The sequence below is a fragment of the Suricata suricatta genome, chromosome 9, assembly GCF_006229205.1.
Source record: "Suricata suricatta isolate VVHF042 chromosome 9, meerkat_22Aug2017_6uvM2_HiC, whole genome shotgun sequence".
NCBI classification, from domain to species: domain Eukaryota; kingdom Metazoa; phylum Chordata; class Mammalia; order Carnivora; family Herpestidae; genus Suricata; species Suricata suricatta.
This window is the reverse complement of record NC_043708.1, coordinates 18,138,128-18,146,279: the sequence shown is the minus strand read 5'-3', so window position 1 is coordinate 18,146,279 and position 8,152 is coordinate 18,138,128. Positions and strand designations below refer to the sequence as shown.

General features: G+C 38.5%; 1 non-coding gene across 1 annotated transcript; it reads right to left on the bottom strand.

The window, feature by feature from the left end:
• Window positions 1-1,211: 1,211 nt before the first annotated feature.
• LOC115303110 lies at window positions 1,212-1,314 on the bottom strand. Its single transcript, XR_003913824.1, has one exon. It is a non-coding gene; the product is annotated as a U6 spliceosomal RNA (small nuclear RNA).
• Between the last annotated feature and the right edge of the window lie 6,838 nt (window positions 1,315-8,152).

Genomic DNA, 8,152 nt, shown 5'->3' with positions numbered 1-8,152 from the left:
TAAAAAAAATTAATAAAAAATAACTGTATAATATTATTTATTTTTATTAAGTGTCTTTCTTTTATTTCTTGTGTTACTAGGAAGGTCAGACCTTTTCTAAAATTCTTTGTGCTATTTGGTTTTTATTACTTTCTCCCTGTATTTGTTATCTATTTTCATCCTTTAAAGAAAAGTTTAAGTTATACACTACCAAATTTTTTTGATGGAAGTAGAGAAATGATACAGTTCAGTGGCACTGACAGAGAGCTGATGGAGGTGGGAGTTCTAGGGGAGAGGGTTCAGGGAACTCACAGAGAAACATGCAAGTTGGTGGTCTCTTGAGTGATGGCAATGGCTGCCAAGGAATTGGCCAGATGTGATGGATGAGCACAACAGTGGAGAGGAGATGACAGTAAAGTAACAATTCCCACATTAAACATTTGTCTCTTTAGGTACTTTAGCCATTCATTTCTTGCTGACTATGATTGTTTGTAATTGGATCATTTAGGAAAGCTATCTGTGTCTATCTTTGTCTAAGTTTTTCAGACCATGTCTTTTTCAAAGATCTTTGGTAGACAGAGCACCTGAATGACTCAGTGAATTGTGTATCTGACTCTTGATTTTGACTTAGATCATGATCCCAGCATTGTGTGGAATTGAGCCCTTCACTGGGCTCCACACTGAATGTGGAACATGGTTAAGATTCTCTCTCCCTCTCTTCCTGCTCATGCTCACACTCTCTCTCTCAAACAAACAAACAAACAAACAAACAAAAAATCCTTAGTAGAAAGAAAAGAAAGTGAAAAACCTAAATTTGATGCAGTTGTCCATGACTCTTAGCCTGAGAATATTAACAATCAACTTTGCCTCAACAGGGAAAATCAACAGACAAATGAAAAAATAGGTGAATAGACAAAGAAGCATTCTAGGAGTCCTTTGGTGGCAGGTTGTGGTTGTGGATCCCTGGGGAAATAAAAACACAGACGATCTGAAATATTTACATCCTCCTGGTGCCTCCTCTTTCCTCCTCTTTAGTTTTATTGCCATCAATTTAAAGACTCAAAAGGTAAGAAATAAGGACAATTTATTTCAGATGATTATCAAAAAGTGTTTGATCTCTGTTATCTGTGCCAAGACAGAAACCTGAACCCTGCATAGTTTATAGGTGAACCTAAGGAAATGATGGCCGTTTACTATTTAAACAGAAAATTAGTAGAGTGAGTTAAGCACCAGAAGGATATAAATATTTCACAAACTTGAATGTCATCTTAGTTCAGGGGGCTTGCTAATCTTCTCTGTACCATTCCAGTTTTACCATACTCACTGCCGAAGTGAGCACGGGATATATATATATTTCAAAAACTACTTTATTACCACCCCAAGCTTCACCTAGTAGTTAATTCACATATGCTTTTTTCATACTCACGGTTTGTGTATTAGTAAGTTCATTCTGTATTCCTGCGTGTGAAACATGGGGGGGGGCATAAAGCACATTTCCTTTTTTCCGACTTTTAACTGGGCATGAGAAATAAAGTACAATAAGTGGACTTCCCAAAATCTCCTGATGCTTTGATGGAAAAAGAAATCATTAAAACAAATAAATTAATTTAAAATGGAGGGGGAATTGGTTGCAAAATAGGGTACACACGTTTATTTAAAAGCTATTTCTACTCGTCACATTTTCTCTGCATACTATAATAGAGTTATAGTTGCAGTAATGGTTTGCTTACGGGCAACCAATTAAGCACCTGTAGTCGCTCCACAGGATGTAGATTTCACATGAATAGCTATTTTATAAATAAACAAATAGGAACTCATATGTGTAATGGCAAAGGCAAACACTGCTTGGATTTTAAGTTTTAAAAGGACCATTCCACACTTTTTTTTGAAATCATTTGTTTCCATATATAAATTGGATTCGACTTAGCCTTTTCATTTTCCACATGAATGATTAATAATGTCGCCGTTACCCTGACAGTCCCTCTTTATCAATTTAACCATAATAAGGCTGTAATGATTCACTGCATTAAGGTAAATATAAGCAATATATGAACAATCCATACGATGAATATAGGCATGAGATTTCTCAGATGGAGGTAGGAGTTTATTTTTGATATTCTGTCCCCTCTTCATAGGATTGGCTGTCTATCCTGGGAGAGCAGGATTCCTGCCTCAGGCCTTCTCAATATGTTCTCGGATCTTGAGCAGCATCCTGTTTTAGCATGTCCTCTGTGGCATATGGAACTCCTTGTAATTTATGCAAATTCGGAAACAACGGATAGAGAATCTCAGCTCTACCATATACCACCTAAGTGACCCTCCTGCATTAGCTGCAAAACTTTTCTAAGCCTGAATATCTTCATGTGAAAAAATGGGGGAGAGATATAATAATCACCTCATAGGTGAGTGTGAAGAATCTTCATTCAGACGGTAGGGCAGGCAAAGCTTCTCAGAAGCAGGATGTCTTCTCTGAGATCTGCCTACCAGTTAACAGTAATCTGTCCTTACACTGGCCTGGGAGGTTGTGCCTTCTCTCTCTGTGCCCTGGACCAAAAGTGCCTGGACCTCAGCTTTCTGCAGCTGAGCTGGGCAACTGGGCTGAATCTGACAAATGGTGTCATGAAAGCTGGTGGGTGACAAAGGAAATTAGTTCATGGGGTTTACCTGATTCAGTCTTGTAAGACTTAATAAGAGCCATATGATGCTAGGAGGGAAGATTGTATAAAATAAACTAGTGATTTGGGGAGCCTGGGTGGCTTAGTTGGTTAAGCATCCAACTTCAGCTCAGATCATGATCTCCTAGCTTGTGAGTTCAAGCCCTGCGTCAGGTTCTGTGTTGACAGCTTAGAGTCTAGAGCCTGCTTTGGATTCTGTGATTCATCTCTCCCTTCCCCTACCCAGTTTGTGCTCTTTCTCTCTCTCAAAAAAAAAATAAGCATAAAAAAATTAAAAGGAATAAACTAGTGAAAGAGGATTTCTTTAATTTCATTAATTTATAGAAAAAAAATAACATAAGTTTAAAGCATGTAAAGGTGTCCTCGTTGTTTTATTTGGACAGTTCTCAGTTCTCAAATGTTATGCAAGTAATGTATTAAAATAAGATTAGCATTAGCAGGCAAAATCATAGACAGTCAAAGCCTAGACTTTGGCAGCAGGTGTATCTGCTCTTGAATATCAAATTCACTGTTGATTTTGAGACTTTAGGGAACCTGCTTAGTGTCTCAAAGTCAGTGTCCTCATTAGTGAAAGACTTATAATGATAGTTGCCTTAGGGTCAGCAACCAGTCAGTTAGCAGATTATGTTCATAGGAGATAAATTTTAGGTATAATATTGAGGCCAGTAGAATACGAAGTTAAGAGCATGGGATCTTACTTCTTCCAGAAGCCTGAGCTCTAGTTTTGAATTTCCAAAGTATTTCGAAACATTTTCATAATCCACAGCTCTATCCCTTAACTTTTCTTTGATTGCACTGTGTGCAGTAATACTAGATAAAATGAATCATTTTATTCAGAAAACATACAAACCAATGACTTTAACAACCTATTTGAGATTTACCTCCTATACAGGGATTTTTCTGTGCTGTTCCTAAGAGCTGCATAGAGCCAGCTTTCAGTAAGAATCTGAGCACATTTCCTTCCCACAAATAACAATTACAACTAATGTCTACACACCTCTTGTTGTTTTTGCTGATTCCCAAAAGAATTCAACAAAAGCAGGAAAGATTAATGAGGGAAGGTGAGCCTCATATTATAGCACATGGGCTCAAAAACTTGCCAAGTTTAAAGTCAAATTAGGAATTGACATTAAACCTTGAAAAGTTGGTTGTAAAGAATAGAATAGCAACTAAAATTTACAGCAGAATAAAATGTTAGAGTCCTAATAAATGTTCAAGGAGAATATATACTCTAAAAGAGTAGATTCATTCCAAGGTTATCTTAGATTTCATAGAAACATTTCTGTAAGTCCCTACATTAAAAAGTGGGGAAAGACAAGGATATTTAACAACTCACAGAAAAAAAAATATTTCTCTTAAATTACTATAAAACTACCTATAATTTTTGTCAATTATAATATATTCTTATTATGAGATCCTCAGAGTCATTGTGGTACAAATGGAATTGTGAAATGTATTTAAAAACAGCAAATAATATACTACATCCAAAACAGAAGCATTATATTCAAGAAGAGACCTGTCTTTTTCTACTAGTTCATTTACTGCCAGTTCACATAACATTTAATAAATCCCAGAACCACATGCACCTCACCTACAGGTTATTAGCTATGAAATGGTTAGATGGGAATGACACTAGGCAGATGAAAGAAGGGTATATGTTTGATAACAATGCGCACTCAATATTTCAATAACATCAGTGATTTCATTAAAGTAAAATGAGAAAACATTATTCAGACAGTCATAACAATTCAGAAAGTGGCTCTAACATCACCTCCACCTCCCAAATTCTAGAGCAATTTATCCTGTACTATGATCAAAGCTAGAGTGGATCATAGATACAGTACCACAAGTTTAAAAGTGTGTTCAAGGAGTGCCTATGTGACTCAGTGGGTTGAGCAGCCAGCTTCAGCTCAGGTCATGATCTTGCTGTTGGTGGGTTCAAGCCCTGCATCAGACTCTGTGCTGATAGCTACCTCAGAGCCTGGAGACTGTCTTCAGATCCTGTGTCTCCCTCTTTCTCTGACCCTCCCCTGCTCGTGCTTTCTCTCTCTCAAAAAATAAAGTATTTAAAAATTTAAAAAAATGTGTTCTATTCTCATAATATATGGGTTTTAAGTAGCTGCTTCTGGAATATTTCAGAGCATACTGCAAGAATGCTTGCTATATTTTTGCATCATACAGCTCTTTTTAAATAGAAATCAGAATGGCAAGAGTTATAGAAATTGATTTGCCTTTGGAAATGAGAGCAATTATTGCATGAAGAAATTAACAACTTTCTGCAAGCAGTGGTAAAGGTCCTGACTCAAGGATGTGACGTTTCAGCACAGACATACAGACAGGGACAACCTTTAGCATGTTTGTAAAGCACTGAGCAGGTTGGAGCAGAACATCAAGCCAGAAACATTTCCATTATACCTGGCTAGTGATGAAGAGATGTAGAGTGTAATGGAGTATTCCATTTACTAATAAGCATGCATGTAGAATTTGCTATGTGGCAGGCACTAATTCAAGCCCATTAAAAATAGTAGCTATAGGGGCACCTGCGTGCCTCAGCCTGCTAAGCATCAACACTTGGTTTTGGCTGAGGTCATCATCTCATGGTCCCTGAGTTCAATACCCATATCGGACTCTGCACTGACAGTGTGGAGCCTGTTTCAGGTTCTCTCTCTCTCCCTCTCTCTCTCTCTGTCCCTCTCTCTGACTGTGGCTTGCTTGTGCTCACACTCTCTCTCTCTCTCAAAAATGATTAAATAAACATTAAAAATATATATTAACTCTAATTGTCCTCCTAACATCCTATGAAATAGGAACTATATCCACCCATATTTTGCAGATGAGGAAACTGAGGTACAGAGTGGTCAAGCCACTTGCCTAAGGACCCAGAGACAGTAAATGGTGTACTCAGGATTGGGAGTCAAGTGCGATACCTCCAGGTCACTGCTATGTTGTCAACCACATCGAAAATTACTTGCAAAAATGTTCAGTGGGACTCTTTGTCTCCATTTCAGCAAAGGCCTAATTTATAAGAGAAGGAAAGAAGAAAAACAAAAAAGAAAAGAAAGCAGTACAAGTGCCCCCACTATCCAAAGAGAGTCCCTTTGCAAAATTTCTAAATCCATCAGAGTTTATTAGGTTACGCTGTGGTGAAAAATGACCTCCCTCCCAGGGGCTCAACCACGGAGCGATGTTTCTTGCTCTGGTTAGAGGATATCAAATGTTGGCTGGGGCTTCTCTTTCAGCATTTCTACTTTGAGTCCCAGGCCAGGGACAAGACCTTTATCCAGAACACTGTCAGCTCCCCTGTCAGAGAGAATACAGGCCCTGGTAGGTTTTACGTCTGTGTTTTGTGTGCCCACATGTAACAATAGTCAATTCTACTCACAACTTATTGGCCAGAGTGAGTGGCACAGTCCCGCCAACCTACAGAGAGACTCAAGGGACAATCCTACCGTGGATGGAAAGGTATGGAGAGAGGGAACCACGTGAAAGAGTTGGAAAACAAGAATACTGTGCACACAGAAGTTATTACCACCTCTAATGGGGTAGCTTAAAACTCCCTTTTAAATAATTGACCCCTCATCTAACTCAGCAATTTGAAAGTATCCAAGTATAATGCTCAGACATTGAAGCTGGTGAGAGAATGTCCTTAGAAAACATTGTTAGAGTGTCCTAGCACTTTCTTTACTCCTTTTCCATTGAGAGAAGGACTTGCTCACCTTCCTCTCTCTCTCTCTCTCTCTCTCTCTCTCTCTCTCTCTCACAAATAAATAAAACATTAAAAAAATAGAAAAGAAAAGAAAAAAGAATTCTTTTATGGCCCTACGCCTGACATACTGATCACAGAACTGAGGTTGTCAATGACTAAAGCAACTTGGAAACATTTAATTTTACTTTTTGAAAGACAGAGCGAGCAGGGGAGGGTCAGAGAGAGAGGGAGACACAGAATCTGAAGACAGGCTCCAGGCTCTGAGCTAGCTGTCAGCACAGAGCCCGACGTGGGGATCGCACCCACGAACCCTGAGATCATGACCTGAGCCGAAGTCTGACGCTTAACAGACTGAGCCACCCAGGCGCCTCAGGAAACATTTATACTAACTGAGAATGAACAGATGACCTATGGGACAGCCTGTGATCTCATTCACTACCAGGGGAGGAGCTAGCACTCCAAGCAAAGTTAGCATTGCTCGGTGATGAACTCTAGAACAAACCACTGTTGAAGTCCCAGCTGTAGAGAATGCTCATCCCCTAGTCTAAGTTTTATTCTTCTCAGAAAATCCTTATATTTAGCAGAGCTAAATATCCTGACTATATGGACCCCAATTCTTTTTTTTTTTTTGGTTGCTATCTTTTTAAATGTATATTTATTTATTTTGAGAGAGAATGAGAGAGCAAGAGTGAGTGAGCATGAGCAGCAGAGGGGCAGAGAGAGGGAGAGACAGACTTCCAAGAAGGCTGCATGCTGCCACCTGGGAGTCCAATGTGGGGCTTGAACCCATCATGATCTGAACCAAAATCAAGAGTTGAATGCTTAACAACTGAGCCACCCAGGCACCCCAACCCCAACTCTTTATAGATGTTATCATTCTACTCCACAGAGTAGACCTCCCCATAAACTGACCCCCTCAGAATTGCCTTGAAAAATTATATATTTCTCAGTATGTAAAGTATACTTGTAATTGAACATGTACACATGCACATTGATTGTTTTATTTATCTAATTTTTTCTTTTGAGATAATATCAAACTTACAGAATATGTGCAAGCACAGCAAAGTTCTTTTTCTTTCTGAAGCAGGTGTGAGTTAGATGCTGGTGTGATACCCACCACTCTCCAATATTTCTGTGTGTATTTCCAAGCAACTGAAGACATTCTCCTACAAAACAAAAACAAAAACAAACCACAAAACTTTAATCAAAATCAGGAGATGAGCATCCGTAGGTAAGATGGTTAATTTCACAGTCATTTTGGCTAATCTGTGGTGCCCTGTAGTTGGGTCAACCACTAATCTAAATGTTGCTATGAAGGTATTTTATGCACGTGATTAATATTTACCATCAGCTGACTTTAAGTAATGGAGATTAGCCTGGGTAATGTGGGTGGACTTCATTCAATCAGCTGAAAGGCCTTAAAAGAAAAATGCAAGTTTCCCAGAAGAAGAGGGAATTTGGTATCAGAACCACAGGACCATAACATAGAAACCTTGCTTGAATTGCAAGACTTCCAGGCTTCTCTACATATTTCAGAGTGTAGAACCCCCCAAGTCATCTGCAAATTCCTTAAAATCAACAAATCTCTTTCTAATATAAAATACATAATTCAAATTATATATATGTGTGTATATGTGTATATATATGTGTATATATATAAGTGTAACATGTAAAATATCTCCAAATCCCTTTAGTCTGGCTTAATCAGAAACTGTATCTCAGGCTACTTTGTTTTTCCTGACCTGGATAGTTTTGAAGATGACCAGCCAGTGATTTTAGTAAATGTCTCTCA